The sequence below is a fragment of the Rana temporaria genome, chromosome 1 (genome assembly GCF_905171775.1).
Source record: "Rana temporaria chromosome 1, aRanTem1.1, whole genome shotgun sequence".
Lineage (NCBI taxonomy): Eukaryota > Metazoa > Chordata > Amphibia > Anura > Ranidae > Rana > Rana temporaria.
The window spans coordinates 88,198,197-88,216,181 of NC_053489.1; the positions used below are offsets into that span (position 1 = coordinate 88,198,197).

At 44.2% G+C, this 17,985-nt stretch overlaps 1 protein-coding gene across 2 annotated transcripts in view; it reads right to left on the bottom strand.

Annotated features, from left to right (window-relative positions):
- Positions 1-17,985, bottom strand: part of MAST4 (microtubule associated serine/threonine kinase family member 4) — a 742,993-nt gene that overhangs the window by 658,581 nt on the left and 66,427 nt on the right. The gene's annotated exons all lie outside the window — the stretch shown is intronic.

Consider the following 17,985-nt stretch of genomic DNA (forward strand, 5'->3'; position numbering starts at 1 on the left):
GTCAATGAAGTTTTGCTTGTTTTTGTTATTTTTATTAGGGGATTAAACTGGATGAGGAATAGGAACGTGGGATGCCCAGAGAATGAATTATTACTTTTAATGTTATAGCAGTGCATGCTAGAACTGTAAATGCTATAGCGGTTCATACATTAGACTCCTCAGATGGAATAAAGTGGCGGACCCTAATCCTGACAGACTTTGCACCTCAGAACTTTCCCTCTCCCTGCAGACTTTAACCTCAGGACACTTCTCCTGCACATTATTTTACTGTTGTAGATTAGTACTCCTGTCCCACCATTTTCAGCCCACTATGCCTCACTCTGAATAAGTCCTAGTGGTTTCAAATTGATGATCCTGAATAGACCAGGAGCCTGCAGTACCCCATTTTTGTGGCCATTACTTTAGAAAAATATTTGATGACTACTGATCCCAGCTATCCCAACTTGCAAATCCTGTGCCTTCAGGCTGCAGACCGTGTCAGGAAAGGCTCCCTCCCAGCTCACCCTGGCATGCCTCTTCCAGATCTCCAATGTGCTTCACTAACCAACTCCTGCCCCGAGTCCTTCCTGAATGATTTACCCAGACATACGGACCAACTGCTTCTCCAGCTCCTGGACACCCCTCCATGACCGTGTAAGGAGAGACTCCCTCCCAGCTCCTCCACCTGAGTCGCACCCCCCCAGATGGGCGTTCCTCCTGCACGCAGTCTAGCACTCCATCCTCCAGTTCACCCAGCCAACAACTCTCCCCCAGCAGTCTGACTGAGGAGATAGAGATATATATATTTTCCTAGCTGGGGGGGGGGGGGGATTTGTCAGAGCTCCTACATACACCCTATGCCACTCCAACTCTTAGCCATGCCCCCCTTTCCAGAACATTCTCACTGGAAACAGGGGAGGTGCCCAAAAGCCTAAGTACAGGTCACACCTACTGCTAAACTAAACCACTCCCTGCACCCAGATCAAAAACAAACAGGCCTAGCTCGCAGCATAGGCCTGCCTAAATTTACCTGCACTGGCAGCTTTACTCAAAAAGAGGTAGAGGGTGCTACACAGATTTAATGTTAAATGTGCTTTTCAAAAAGGGCAAAATGTGTGATCAGGGTCTTATGCTGTCTATTGTTCAAATTACATTCCTCTATCTCACAGGTGTCAAACACAAGGCCCGCTGGCCGAATCCGGCCCGCCAGGCCATTTCATGTGACCCTCGCACCTCTCTTGCAGCTGCAGGAGAGCTCCAGCCCTCCTCTGGTCCTCCTCCAGACCCTGTACTTTCTGCTTTCAAGCAATGCATCCATCTTCTTCCCAGCAGCAGCATAAGGAAAGGGGGGTGCACTGTGATGTAAGGGAGGGTGGGGAACTCAACTTCCGACTGTGGGGTGGCTCGTGACATCCAATTTAAGGGGAGGGGATGCAGTGGACTTACAACCGGCCCTTTTGAGGGCAATCATAATGCTGATGCGGCCCACGATGAAATTGGGCTTGACACCCCTGCTCTATCTGATCTCAAAGTCTTGGGTCTCCTATCTAGTGAGAGCCTCACATTACTGCACCATCCTGTGGCAGAATCCTTGTGTGTTTTATACTTTTTAAACTTTTCCAAATCCTTTGTTTTTGCCATCTCATTGTAACATGACTGGGCAGATTCATGCTGAATTCACATTGGCAACTGATAAGGGGTGCAACTGCCAAAATTGCTGTTTGGTGCCTAGAATACACTATTCGTTTTTGATAAATTGACAGCTCAAGTCAAGGCCACTGTACCAAGAAGCTGACATTAGTACAGCGTTATCCCCCGCTAAGCTATTGTGCCCTTATAGGGGGACACTCCCCCCCCCTGCCAGAACACACTGGACAGCCCTCTCAGCCATTGGCTGAGAGCACTAATCGTAAGCGGCTTTGTTTTCCAGCATGCTCGTCCGACAGAAGCCAGCCAAACAAGCAACTTCTGTTGAACTGGCTGCCATACACACAGGGCAAATGTTGGCAGTTTATTGAACCGACAGCATGAGGCTTCTGTGCAAAATTACTGGTTTGCAAAATTTTATAACAAAATATAAACCGGTTTTGTATTTAAAAATACTTTTTTTTTTTTTACAAAAAATGAAAACCGCAGGAGTGTTCAAATACCACCAAAAGAAAGCTCTATTTGTGGGGGGGGGGGATGTCATTTAGGTATAGTGTTGTATGACTGCGCAACTGTCGTTCAAAGACTGACAGCGCTGAAAGGAGGGGGGCAGGAGGGGGGTTTAAGTGCTCAGTAAGCAAGTGTTTAATTGCTTTAATATCAATACTAGAAAAGATACAATTTCTGGGGAAATTGTGTGACGTGTTCTTGCCTCCAATACTCCTGACTGGAGACAGTGCCCCTGGAGATGTAAATGTGATCCAACAGTGTGTCGATCCATTGCCCCATCAAAAAACGCTCCATCAAAAACTGCCCCATCAAAAACTGCCCCATCAAAAACTGCCCCATCAAAAACTGCCCCATCAAAAACTGCCCCATCAAAAACTGCCCCATCAAAAACTGCCCCATCAAAAACTGCCCCATCAAAAACTGCACCATCAAAAACTGCACCATCAAAAACTGCACCATCAAAAACTGCACCATCAAAAACTGCACCATCAAAACTGCACCATCCTATTTGCCCCATCAAAAACTGGTTGCTATGGTCTGGTTGCTATATGCAGAGTATGCTAGTATGCAGAAGTTACGCAGAGCCAAAAAAAAACAGAGCCAAATCACCTCACAGCTGTGTGGGAGAAGCTATAGAATTCACCTCACAGCTGTGTGTAAGGAGGTATTCTCCTCAGCGTTTCCTAGGAAACCAATGTTTGTTTATATGCAGCCTCTAAGCAGAGACTCAGGATTCTTGCTTTTTTTTTTTTAATACTTTTCCTTCTTCAAACGGTTGTATGGCACAGTCGCAGTTTAAATATTGCCCTTAAAATTTTAGGTGTCTTGACTGTAATTTCAATGGAAGTCAACGGAGGTCAATGGATGGAGTGGGTTGCAAACAAATTGTCATATTGTGAAAACAATTAGGACGATCGCTTAGCCGTGGACATGTGTAGTGGCAGCAGAGATAGCTGAATGTTTTGATATAAGATTTGTGTAGGTCGGCTTGAAAATGAGGGAGTGGTGGCAGTTTAGAAATCATGTCCCGATTTTTCATTTTTTGTCATCTCACCATTCATTCCTATGGAAAAAATTTCAGTATATTACTTGTCTATGTAGTGTAAAAACTGTGGGAGAAGTTAGGGTGGCAAATTTGGCTATAATAATAATAATATATATGTGAGAGAACAATAAGTGATCTTGCCATGCAAGACCACTTAACTAGAGCCAATAGCAATAAACCCTATTTCATGATTCTTTTGTTTCCTCTAGCGTTATAAGAAAAGATATTTTCCATATTGTTGCTATGGGTTACTGTGCTTTCTTTGTAGGATTACATAGAATTGTCCATAAACACTTTATTTTGCACTAAATTAGCATCCAAATCATTGACGTACATTTTATCAATTTCTACCAACAAGTACAAGAGGTAATGACCCCACAAAGTCAAGTAGACCAGCACTGCTTCCAATGTACATTTTATGGTCACCATGTGTATAATGTTCTTCAGAAAACAATTTAATCCAGCAATGTTACAAATCAAAGCAGCCAGCTGACCCACCTATTCTAGTAATATTGATTGACTGATACAGAGAGTACAGATAAGGGGGGAGCTGTTTCCATAGACTAGAGGGGCAATGTTACCGTCACCCACAACAAGGTAATTACAGAAACATTGAAAACAATAAAATTTGAGGTTACCAGCAATAGGATTTTAAATGTATCTGATGAATGGGATGCTGATGGATTAAGACAAAATCACTGTACAGCTTTCTTCTGTGCATAAAGCTTTCAAGTTTATTGACAAGGGCTTGACTCCCTGAGGAGAAAAGAGTCAATAGAAGGATAAAATAATCAATATTCCCACATCTTCCTATTCAAGAAGCCAACAGCACAGCTTATGTATGTAAACAAAGGAGCCTACGGCCACAAATAGCTCACCTCAAACTCCAGGAAGAATCAATCATTCATTATGGAAAATGAAAACGTAAATGAATGCACAGAGTGAAATGTTTCTTGAAGTAGCTTATCAGGAAAAAAATATACTGGGAATTCTAAGGATAGCTACAGTTTTCTCTGTTATGTGCCATAGATGCAGCCTCAGAGACCCCAGAAAGAAAACACTTTTGGATACAACCAGTGGCGGTTCGTCCATAGAGGGCGCTGGAGCGCCGCCCCCTCTGGCTCTCACCGCCACCGAGTCTAATAACAGATTCATGCATTGCATGAATCTATATTATTATTGCCGCTGTTCTATTCAGATGGTCAGCGCTCATGTCCGGCCATCTGAATAACGGTAGCTGATTGGCTGTACGGAAATGCTTTTCCGAGTACAGCCCTCGGGTCACGGGAAGCTTATACAAGGAATGCACTAGGGATGCGCACCTTGTATAAGACTGACAGGCGTCTCAGCCAATCAGGTTGGTCTATTCTGGCTAGTTTAACCTGATTGGCCGAGACGCCTGTCAGTCAGTCATCGAGGGACGTGGATGGCTGACTCCAGTAAAGGTAAGTGCGGGGAGGGGAACTTTACAGGGCACAGCGGAGACATCAATGGGCACAGTGGCGACAATAGGCACAGCGGGGACAATTAAAGGGCACAGCGGCGACAATTAAAGGGCACAGCGGCGACAATTAAAGGGCACAGTGGCGACAATTAAAGGGCACAGTGGCGACAATTAAAGGGCACAGTGGCGACAATTAAAGGGCACAGTGGCTGCGTTTGATGGCATGGCACAGTGGCTGCGTTTGATGGCATGGCACAGTGGCTGCGTTTGATGGCATGCACAGTGGCTGCGTTTGATGGCATGCACAGTGGCTGCGTTTGATGGCATGCACAGTGGCTGCGTTTGATGGCATGCACAGTGGCTGCGTTTGATGGCATGCACAGTGGCTGCGTTTGATGGCATGCACAGTGGCTGCGTTTGATGGCATGCACAGTGGCTGCGTTTGATGGCATGCACAGTGGCTGCGTTTGATGGCATGCACAGTGGCTGCGTTTGATGGCATGCACAGTGGCTGCGTTTGATGGCATGCACAGTGGCTGCGTTTGATGGCATGCACAGTGGCTGCGTTTGATGGCATGCACAGTGGCTGCGTTTGATGGCATGCACAGTGGCTGCGTTTGATGGCATGCACAGTGGCTGCGTTTGATGGCAGGCACAGTGGCTGCGTTTGATGGCATGGCACAGTGGTACGAATTGATGGCACAGTGGCTGCGTTTGATGGCATGTCACAGTGGTGACAATTGATGGCACAGTGGCTGCATTTGATGGCATGGCACAGTGGTGACAATTAATGGCACAGTGGCTGCGTTTGATGGCATGGCACAGTGGTGACAATTGATGGCCCAGTGGCTGCATTTGATGGGCACAGTGAGGCTGCAATTTTTTTTTCCCGTTTGCGCCCCCCCAAAAATTGAGCACCAGCCGCCACTGAATACAACACATACCAACTGGTAGCGATTGCCACAAGCCTGCTGCATACCAGCTTTTAGAGGAATTTCAGGCATGGTATGTTTTTACATAGTTATACTGGTCCTGCTTGGACCAATGTAACCATGTACTGTATATACATTATGCAGTGAGGAAAAAAGTATTTGATCCCCTGCTGATTTTGTACGTTTGCCCAATGACAAAGAAATGATCAGTCTATCATTTTAATAGTAGGTTTATTTTAACAGCGAGAGACAGAACAAAAATATCCAGAAAAAATGCATTTAAAAAAAGTTATAAATTGATATGTATTTTAATGAGCGGAATAATTTGATCCCCACTCCTAAAAGGGACAAGATTGTAGACCTACACATGGCTGGAATGGGCTACAAGACCATCGCCAAGCAGCTTGGGTTAGAGGGTGACAATAGCTGGTGAGATTATTCGCAAATGGAAGAAACACAAAAGAACGGTGAATGTCCCTCCGTGTGGGGGCTCCATGCAAGATCTCCCCTCGTTGAGTATCATTGATCATAAGAATGGTGAGGAATCAGCCCAGAGTTACACGGGAGAATCTTGTCAATGATCTCAAAGCAGCTGGGGCCATAGTCGCCAAGAAAACAAATTGGTAACACACTACGCTATTGAAGGACATAAATCCTGTAGCGCCCACAAGGTCCCCCTGCTGAAGAAAGCACATGTACATCTGAAGTTTGCTAATGAACATCTGAATGATTCAGAGGAGAACTGGGTGAAAGTGTTGTGATCAGAGGAGACCAAAATCTAGCTCTTTGTCATCAACTCGCTGTGTTTAGAGGAGGAGGAATTATGCCTATGACCCCAAGAACACCATCCCACGGTCAAACATGGAGGTGGAAACATTATGCTTTGATGGCGTTTTTCTGCTAAAGGGGATGAAATAACTTCACTGCATCAAAGGGACGATGGACGGGGCCATGTACCACCAAATCTTGGGTGAGAACCTCCTTCCCTCAGCCAGGGCATTGACAATGGGTCATGGATGGGTATTCCAGCATGATAATGACCCAAAACACATGGCCAAGGCAACAAAAGAGTGGCTCAAGAAGCACATTAAAGGTCCTGGAGTGGCCAGTCTCCAGACCTTAATCCCATAAAAAAATATGTGGAGAGAGCTGAAGGTTCAAGTTATTCTAGAAACCTTAATGACTTAGAGGATCTGCAAAAAGAGGAGTGGGACAAAATCCCTCCCGAGATGTGTGCAAACCTGGTGGCCAACTACAAGAAACGTTTGACCTCCGATTGCCAACAAGGGTTTTGCCACCAAGTACTAAGTCATGTTTTGCGAAAGGGGTCCAATACTTATTTCACTCATTAAAATGCAAATCAATTTATAAAACTTTTTTGCAATGCCTTTTTCTGGATATTCAATACTCAATTTCCTAGGAACGACTATAAACGACCCTGTGTACATGTACTGATAAGATAACCGAGGAGAGTTCAGGGTAGGATTGCCAACTTTTCTTCAAGTCAAACCCGAACACTTTAGCGGCGCACAGCAACTTTGTTTTATAGTATAAACTATACATATATTTTGCAATTGCATAACATTTCTAATCATATGAAGTGAATCACAAGAGTTCCCCTTTTACATCCGAGTCCGCAGAGTTCCCCTTTTACATCCGAGTCCGCAGAGTTCCCCTTTTGCATCCGAGTCCGCAGAGTTCCCCTTTTGCATCCGAGTCCGCAGAGTTCCCCTTTTGCATCCGAGTCCGCAGAGTTCCCCTTTTGCATCCGAGTCCGCAGAGATCCCCTTTTACACCCGAGTCCGCAGAGTTCCCCTTTTACACCCGAGTCCGCAGAGTTCCCCTTTTACACCAGAGTCCGCAGAGTTCCCCTTTTACACCAGAGTCCGCAGAGTTCCCCTTTTACACCCGAGTCCGCAGAGTTCCCTTACACTATAAGGCGTGACTCTGCAGACTCTGATGTAAGGGAGAACTCTGGGAGCTCTAATATAAGGGATGCTCTAGGAAACCTTATTTAAGGGTGAACATTGAAAACTGATGCACGGAGAGAACTCGGATGTAAGGGGGTACACTGCAGTCTCTGGTGTAAAGGGGAAGCATTATACAAGGGTGCTCTAAGAACCAGAATTTGCTTTAGTGTACTCACTCAGAGGCAGGAGAGAGAAGGGGGGAGACTTCAGTCACAGACAGGGATGGATGGTGACCTCACTTACCCCTTGGCAGTGAGCACCTCTCATCCAGATGCATCTGTGGCTGCTGAACTTCAAAATTCCCGGCCCCCCCCACTTCCCTTTTCTGAGGCACAGCACTGGGGATTGGAGTGTGGGCAGACACAGGGGTAGGGGCAGGGGAGGAAGAGGTGCAGATCGAGCCCTCTCTCCCCTCCGTTTTGTATGTGGGAGGAACTGTTTGTGCTGGCTTTGAGCAGTGTGCAACAGACACTCTCAGCTTAGACAACTGCTGGGAGGTCACAGTCCAGTCTGAATAATGTGTCCAGGTTTCAGGCAATCTGAAACCCGGACGCACGATTCCAAACCCGAACTGTCTGGGTGAATCCTGGACAGGTGGCAACCCTAGTTCAGAGGCAGCTAAAAAAAAAAATATATATATTATGTATATATATATATGTCCAACTGCTCTTAAATGTCAGCAGTGTACATGAGGCCTACATCTCATGACTGGAGTGGATAACATAACAAATCCATGCATGCTGTACAGCTTCCAAATAGGTTTTTCAACTGTGAATGTAGCGTCATACATACAGTAACGTGACCACATGCCGATTAGAAATTCAGCCCAGCACAAAAGCCAGCCATAAAATGGCAGGAATGGGCAACACGTACTTCCATGACACCTGAAGTGCTAATGACTGACCGCTTCTAATCTATAAAAAGGTAGACAAATGTCACACATGACACAAGTGTAAAGATGGCGGACACAGAGCTAATGAATTCATGAAAAGATCTCCAATAGGTAAATTTCCATTTTGTTTATTCAGTTTCAGCGGTCAATGCTCCTGCATAAAGAAACGTATTGGATCTATCCATTATTAGAGCGACATCTTTCTAGAGGCTGCCAATTGCTTCAATAGACCCCAGCAGCTCACACTGAGAACATTTGTAGGTTATGAAATATTCCGAGCGGAAATATTTCATGGATCTTTTCCGCTCAGAAGGCGGTTACACTCAATTTCACCTATAGGCACAGTGGGACAGAACACAGTTTGATTCCAATCAATAAAAAATAAAATAAAAAAAACACACACAAACAAAATAGCTTATAGTAGAACCAAAATTCAAAGCTTTTTATATTGAATAAAAGATGTTTATATCCCCTCTCCGTTTTTTGCTCATTACAACAGCACATACACTAAATTACCAAAAGTATTGGGACACCGTTACACATGAACTTAAATGGCATCCCAGTCTTATAGGTAGATTCAGTAAGAGTCAGGCCGGCTTATCAGTAGATAAGCCGACCTAACTCAGAATCTACGCCGAATTATGTTTAAGCGTATGCTCAAACAGAGATACGCTTAAACATATCTAAGATACGACGGCTAGCGCCGTCCTATCTTAGATTGCAATATTTTGGATGGCCGCTAGGTGGCGCTTCCATTGCGGTCAGCGTAGAATATGTAAATGAGTAGATACGCCGATTCTCGAACGTACGCCCGGCGCAGTACTTTTTTACGCCGTTTACGTAAGAGATAGGCCGCGTAAAGTTAGAGCTGGGCCCTAGTTGGAATAGTAATGTCAAGTATGGCCGCCATTCCCGCCTCGAAATTCGAATATTTTACGTTTTTGTAAGTCGTCATGCACACTGGGAAATGTAGGCACCCGGCGCATGCGCAGTTTGTAAAAAACGTAAGGTCAAGCCACATTGACATACAACATGCCCCCCTCAAACACATTTGAATTAGGCACCCTTACGCCCGCCGATTTAGGCTACGCCGCAGTAACTTAGCAGGTAAGTACATTGTGAATCATGTACTTGCCTGGCTAACTTACGGCGGCATAGCTTAAATTCCTTAAGCTACGCCGCCGCAAAGTTAAGCAAATGTACCTGAATCTAGCTACTAGTCTGTAGGGTTCAACATTGAGTTGGCCCACCCTTTGCAGCTTTAACAGCTTCAACTCTTCTGGGAAGGCCATCCATAAGGTTTGTGTCTATGGGAATGTTTAACCATCCTTCCAGAAGGGCATTTGTTAGATCAGGCACTAATGTTGGACAAGAAGGCCTGGCTCGCAGTCTCTGCTCCAATTCATCGCAAAGGTGTTCTACCAGGTTGAGGTCAGGACTCTGTGCAGGCCAGTCAAGGTTCTTCACCCTAAACTCACTCATCCATGTCTTTAAGGACCTTGCTTTGTGCACTGGTGCACAGTCATGTTAGAAAAGGAAGGGGCCACGTCCAAACTGTTCCCACAAAGTTGGGAGCATGAAATTGTCCAAAATGTTTGACAAATACGCATGGAGGCGTTATGGACCTAACTTTTTGATATTTATCCATACTTTACGGTATTTCAATGGACCTTTACACGCCTATATGATTGGATCTATGCCTTCATGTCTGTATTTGGGTATCTGTTGAACTACTGTTAAGTAGCGTGTGTTTGTAGTTCTTTTATTAAAATACTAAGAGGATTATTCTGCAATGTATGGCCACATCCCAGATAACTATAGACTAATTTCCCTCATAATGTATGGGACTTTAAAGAGATTGTAAACCTCTATGTGGAAGTTGTACCTATAGCAGGGGTGCCCAACCTTTTGAAGAGCGAGGGCCACTTAAGCAACTTGGTAACCAATCGTGAGCCACAATAAGTGAAGCGGGTGGATGACATGTCCGTGTCTGCTTTGCATATGTAGCCCACTATACTTTTTTTTGCGGATCAAATTGGAGGTAGGACACAAGCCGGTTTATGTCTGCCACTACTTAGAGGTGAATGAAGGGTCCAATTGGTCGGACTGACCATGTGAAAGGGGCCCAAGGCTGCTTTCATACTTATTCGCTGCAGTTTACCCGCACCACGGGTATAACGCAGTGTACCTTTGGCTTTCCTGCACTTTGCAATAGACTTCTATTATATTCTACAGGTTTGGTGCACTTTCAGAAAGCTCACCAAACTCGCAGGTAATAACAGAAGTCTATGGCGCAGTGCAAGTAACCCTCAGGTAAACTGCTCTGCATCTGCAGATCAGTTTGAAAGCAGTCCAGTAACCACCGCAGAACAGATATACCCATATAAACACTGTGATTTTAGAAATAAACTGACCTTTAATAACAGTATTCTATTCCATCCCAGAGCAGGAGGTCGCGGGCCACATGAGAGGGCTCCGCGGGCCACATGTGGCCACTGGTTGGTCACGCCTGACCTATAGGCAAGCCTAAAATAAGGCTTACCTATAGGTAGTGTAAATATCTCCTAAAAAATTTGCCATTTACTGTGTTTTGGGTCGATGAGGTAATCGGCACATGCGCTGTGAAGAAACAGCCCCGTGTGGATTCTTCACGAGCGAGTGGCACAACTAGCGGCTCCCGCACACGCAGAAGTGACGTCAAGTGGCTCCGGCCAGTCAGAGCAGGAGTCCGCAGGCCTAGGAAGGAAGAGGGATAAACATGGCTGCAGCCGGGACGCCGTGGGCTTCCTTTGCAGGTTAGTGTCACATAATGCACTAGTATGTGATGCATACTAGCACATTATGATTTTACTTTGCTGGGGCAAAAGGAAGGAAAACCCATCAGGGTTTAATGCCTCTTTAAAAGGCTCAAAAAGCAGACATATATACATAAAACATTATTTGTAGAACATAAAGCAATAATTGCATACAGTATAAAAAAAAGTAAATGCAGTCCAATCAGACACAATTACTGGTGGGGAGAGATGCCCAGAGAGAGTGCAATATACATGCAAGGACTGGAAAAAATTGATTGTTTTTTTCCAGTCCCTGCATGTATATTGCACTCTCTCTGGGTGTCACTCGCCACCAGTAATTATGTGTCTGATTTTACTGTGTTGCCTTTTTTTTTTATATTGTATTCAATTATTGCTTCATATTCTACATATAATTTTGTTATTTTTTTAACATATATACAGTATCTCACGAAAGTGAGGAGACTCCTCCCATTTTTTAAATATTTACAAGAAGAAATTACACAATGCTACGATGTAAAGTAGTGAGTGTACAGCTTGTATAACTTGCTGTCCCCTCAAAATAACTCAACACACAGCCATTAAAGGGGTTGATAAGGTAAATGTTTTTTCACCTTAACGCATCCTATGGATTAAGGTGAAAAAACATTCGACAGCAAACCCGAGCCCCCGTTTTACTTACCTCACCCCTCGAAAGTCCCGCACTCGTCTCCGTCATCCTGTTCAGTTCCCAGACTGGCCGTTGATTGGCTAGGTTGGACGGATTGATAGCAGCGCAGCCATTGGCTGGTGCTGCTGTCAATCACATCCAATGATGCGGTGCGTCGGGGGGCGGTGCCGAGTGATACAGTCCGCGGCTATGGCTGCCGCTGTATCACGGGAGCGCGCTCGCAAGAGCTTTCCACCATGCGAGGGAGCTTGCATGAAGGTGGAAAGCTTTTGCGAGCGCGCTCCCGTGATACAGCGGGAGCCGCCAGGGGACCCCAGAAGACCAGGTTCGGGGACACCCTGTGCAAAACAAGCTGCACAGTGGAGGTAAGTATAACATGTTTGTTATTTTACCCCCAAAAATTTTTTTGCCTTTAGTGTTCCTTTAATGTCTAAACCACTGGCAACAGTGAGTACACCCCCAAGTGAAAATGTCCAAATTGGACCCAATTAGCCATTTCCCATCCCCGATATCATGTGATTCGTTCGGTCTCAGGTGTGAATTGGGGGACGGCGTGTTAAAATTTGGTGTCATCGCTCCCACTCTATCATACTGGTCACTGGAAGTTCAACATGGCATCTCATGGTAAAGAACTCTGAGATTTGAAAAAAAAATAAAAAAAATAAAATGTTGCTCTACATAAAGATGTCCTAGGCTATAAGAAGATTGCCAATCCTAAAATTGAGCTGCAGCATGGCGGGCAAGACCATACAGCAGTTTAACAGGACAGGTTCCACTCAGAACAGGCCTTGCCATGGTCGACCAAAGAAGATGAGTGCATGGGCTCAGCGTCATATCCAGAGGTTGTCTTTGAGAAACAGACGTATGAGTGCTGCCAGTATTGTTGCAGAGGTTGAAGAAGGGGGGGGGGGGGGGGGGTCAGCTTGTCAGTACTCAGACCATACGCCGCACACTGCATCAAATTGGTCTGCATGGCTGTCGTCCCAGGCGGAAGTCTCTTATAAAGATGATGCACAAGAAAGCCTGTAGTTTGCTGAAGACAAGCAGACTAAGGACATGGATTACTGGTCTGATGAGACCAAGATAAATGTATTTGTTTCAGATGGTGTCAAGCGTGTGTGGTGACAGCCAGATGAGGAGTACAAAGACAAGTGTGTCTGCCTACAGTCAAGCATGGGGGTGGGAGTGTCATGATCTGGGACTGCATGAGGGCTGCCAGCACTGGGGAGCTACAGTTCATTGAGGGAACCATGAATGCCAACATGTACTGTGACATACTGAAACAGAGCATGATCTCCTCCCTTCAGAGACTGGGCTGCAGGGCAACATTCCAACATAATGACCCCAAACACCTCCAAGACGACCACTGCCTTGCTAAAGAAGCTGAGGGTAAAGGTGAGGGACTGGCCAGGCATGTCTCCAGACCTAAACCCTATTGCGCACCTGTGAGGCATCCTCAAATGGAAGTTGGAGGAGCACAAGGTCTCCAACATCCACCAGCTCCGCGATGTCGTCATGAAGGAGTGGAAGAGGACTCCAGTGGCAACATGTGAAGCTCTGGCGAACTCCATGCCCAAGAGGGTTAAGGTGGCGCTGGGGAAAAAAAAGTGGCCACACTAAATATTGAAACAATATTTTCAAAAATGTAAGGGTGTACTCACATATATATATATATATATATATATATATATATATTTTTTTATTTATATTAATACAATTTTCACTGTAATAAAGATTATGTTGTGTTTATATATGTACTGCCTCATGTTGTGCCCACAAAGTCTGCTATTTTTTGATAAAGTTTACCCTCTCAATCCTTTTCTATAATATTTGGGTGTTGGCAATGTGTTTGGAGGAGGAGGAGGAAGAATGCTGCCTATGACCCCAAGAACACCATCCCCACCATCAAACATGGAGGTGGAAACATTATGCTTTGGGGTTTTTTTTTTGTTAAGGGGACAGGAAAACTTCACCACATAAAAGGGACTGTGAAATTATGGGCGAGAACCTTCTTCTCTCAGCCAGGGCATTGAAAAAGGGTCATGGATGGGTATTCCAGCATGACAATGACCCAAAACACACTGCCAATGCAACACATAAGTGGTTCAAGAAGAAGCACGTTAAGGTCCTGGAGTTGCCTAGCCAGTCTCCAGACCTTATTCCCATAAAAAAAAAAAGTGTGAAGGGAGCTGAAGGTTCGCATTACCAAAAGGACAAAATCCCTCCTGATGAGTCTTTAAATGATAGAAAAAGAATATCAACCAAAAATACAGAAAAACCACAAAACAATTGCTAAAAATTAAGTTACGGTTGAGTGAGTAAAATAAGTATTTGATCCCCAAGTAAAAAACATGACTTTGTACTTGGTGGAGGAACGCTTGTTGGCAAGCACATTTTCTTCGAGTCGAGTTAAGGTCAAAGCGCTCAATTTTGGTCTGATCGGACCACAGAACTTTCTCTCAATCCTTTTCTGAATCATTTAGACCAGGGATATGAAATTAGCGGACCTCCAGCTGTTTCAGAACTACAATTCCCATGATGACAGCCACAAGCATGAACCCAGAGGCTGAGGCATGACGGGACTTGTAGTTTTGCAACATCTGGAGGTGCGCTAATTGCATATCCCTGATTTAGACCATTGGCATGACTGTACATGTGGCTTCTTTAAGGAGGGGGGACTCGTCTTGTTTGGAGGAAGAAAAATGCGGAAGTATGACCCCAAGAACACCATCTCTACAGTCAAGCACGGAGTTGGAAACAATTTGCTTTGGGGTTGTTTCTTTGCTAAAAGGTCCAGACAGATTTTTCCCCAATAAGGGGCCATGTATTGTAAAATCTTGGGTGAGAACCTTCTTCCCTCAGCCAGAACACTGAAGATGGGTGGTGGATGGGTCTTCCAGCATGACAATGACCCAATACATACCACCAAGGAAACAAGGGAGTGGCTCAAGAAGAAGTACATCAAGGTCACGGAGTGGCCTACCAATCTCCAGGTCTTAATCCAATAGAAAATCTATGGAGGAAGCTGAAACTTTGAGTTGCCAAGTGACAGTCAAGAAACCTTAAAGCGGGGGTTCACCCTATAAAAAAAATACATCCAGCCCAGTTCTGCAAATAAAATTACACTGACCTTTTTTTTTTTTCCGCCGTAGATAGCGTTTATCCTTAGAATTCACCACGGCTTCTGGGTAGGGAATCCCGTGGGAGTGGGCGTTCCTATTGACATGCCAATTGATTGACATGCTAAACGACGGCGCACACAGCACGTCACGACTTCCCGAAAGAAGTTTGGGTCGGCTCGGCTCTATTCGGCACCTGCGCACCGGCGACGAATAGAGCCGAGCCGACCCGAGCTTCTTTCGGGAAGTCGTGATGCGCTGTGTGCGCCGTCGTTTAGCATGTCAATCAATTGGCATGTCAATAGGAACGCCCACTCCCGCGGGATTCCCTACCCGGAAGCCGCGGTGAATTCTAAGGATAAACGCTATCTACGTAAAACAAAAAAAAAAAAAAGGGCAGTGTAATTTTATTTGCAGAACTGGGCTGGATGTAGTGTTAGAAATTTTTTATAGGGTGAACCTCCGCTTTAAGGATTTAGAGAGGATCTGTAAAGAGTGGACCAAAATCCCTCCTGAGATGTGTGCAAACCTGGTAACCAACTACAAGAAACTTCTTACCTCTTGTGCTTGCCAACAAGGTTTTCTCCACAAAGTACCAGGTCATGTTTTACTTGGGGATCAAATACTTATTTTACTCACTGAACTGCAAATCAATTTCTAACATTTGTATCATGTTTTTTTTTTTTCTTCTGGATTTTTGGTTGATATTCTGTCTCTATTATTTATAATACACCTATGATAACAATTATAGAGCATTCATTTCTTTGTAAGTGGGCAAGCTTACATAATTTGCAGGGGATCAAATAATTTTTCCCGCTGTGTGACATATGTACATCGGTCAGCTATGACATTGTAATCACATGCAGACTGGAAGGTTGGATTGACAAAAGCCTGCAGCTAAATACTGCTGCTTTGGGGCTGATGTTGGATCTGCTGTTTAATAGCGTACGGCATAAAAAAAAAAAAAAAGTTTGTGCATTGGTCAGATAATAAAAATGGAGCAGGATTTGAGGTTGCCAAATTTGGCCCTGGTGTCTAGGTTTTAGTGACCTGGGAGAACAAAAGGTTGAGATGTTCATGTTGTTGCAGTGTATAAACGCATGTCAATGAGCATTGTGCAAATGGACTAAGACAGACCGAAAAAGTAAAAAAAAAAAAAAAAAAAAAAAAAAGGAGTTTCATTAGGCAGTATACCACAATAGTGCGTTGTTGTGTGTGCTGCAACACATGTGCGAGTGCAATTAAGACAGCAGCCATTACCGATTAATGTTAATAAAATCATTGCTTTCAACAACGTGTTACAAAACAGTTTAGCCACTAGGTGTCATTATTCTAAAATGTAAAATACATTAAATTACTATATAAAAGTAGGGCTTTAGTTACTAAACTCTAAAAGCAAGCATGTCATTTCACACCACCACAAAGATGCATGTACTCTATGCATTGCCAGCTCTATTTATTTATGTGTTGAGATGCTCTGACAGCCCATTTCTTTGAAACCCATCAAAATCACATTATTAAATCTCTGTATAATGGTTTCTCCACCTCCAATCATGTGACTTACACCAGTTCAGGGGCGGACAGACCATTCGGGCACTGCCCGAGGGCCCCATGCCACCAGGGGGCCCCCATCAGGCCTCAGTAAAACCAGGGACAGTATCCAAAAATCTGTTTTAAAAAAAAAAAATCCCAGGATTATAGCTGCCCCGCCTCTCCAGTACCTTTTCAGTGTGTGTATATTGTGTGTGTATACTGTGTATACTGTGTGGCCCCATAATCTATTGCCCGGGGGCCCCATAATCTCCTGTTGCCCGGGAGCCCCATGAGTTGTCAGTCCGTCCCTGCACCAGTTAAAAGCATCCCAAGAATATTGCTGATCATTTGCCTTGTCTACAAATATTTGAAATCTTTCCTGCTCACAGACTAGCATTAGTCCATCTTTACTACCTGCAAGTAACCATTTTCATAACCATTAGTAGCAGACTCCCAAGAAGAGCTCCTCTAAAGCTCCACAGAATGCTCTTGTTGTGTCCCATGTGTGTTCAACCAAACTGATTAAAGTGTATCTATGGCAGATTCCAAAATTAAATCTAAAAATATTCCTAGCCTACTACTATTTCTGAACAATCTTGAACTTTGTATTCACTATGCCATATGGGTAGGCACTGCTGTGTCACACCTTTCACAGATCCTGCCTTTTGAAATACATAGGTGAGGAGTTTCAGGAGGCAAAGTCCATACAGGAACCATTGCTGGCAGGCATCGATGTACCATGGGATATGTAGTCCTTAGAAATTGAAAGTGAATGACAGAGAGGCAAAGCATGCTGGGAATCCAGGAAGTTGTGGAAAGACATGGCCAGCAGACAGGGAGAACTCACAACATGAAAGAAGATTTTTTAAGCAAGCTTATATTGAATGGTCAAATATAAACTAATGTTTGTACCATTATAATGCTGATGTTAATGAAAGTGCTCTCCAACCACAGAACTCAAACTGGCATTCAAAAAATAAAAGCATGGGTGGATACACATATACCATTTTTTTTTTATAAGACATACAAAGCGTATAAAAAAGGACTTGCCATATTTGAATAACAATAAATGCATGAAGGTTTCTCAGCCCTATGTATGGGTGTTGGTCACGGTGCATGTATATTTTTACACTTATACATTTATTCCTCATACATTTTCCTCTATGGTTTGTCCTTGTGGCTTGCACTGCTTTGGGGATCAATTTATCTATCCAAGCATCTGTTCATTCACACTTAATACTTTTTAGAATATACACATCTATTAATTAAATTTATAGATTTAATGTGTATTTTACAGTTTTAGGTGTGTACCCATTTGTGCTGCTATTTGGCATTAGCATATCACGTTTCTGGAGGACCCATCATAGTCAGAGGACAAGATATTACAAATGCAGAAAACTGCATCCTCAAGATTACCAAGGTTTCAATCACAGCCAGTGGCGGTGCGTCCAT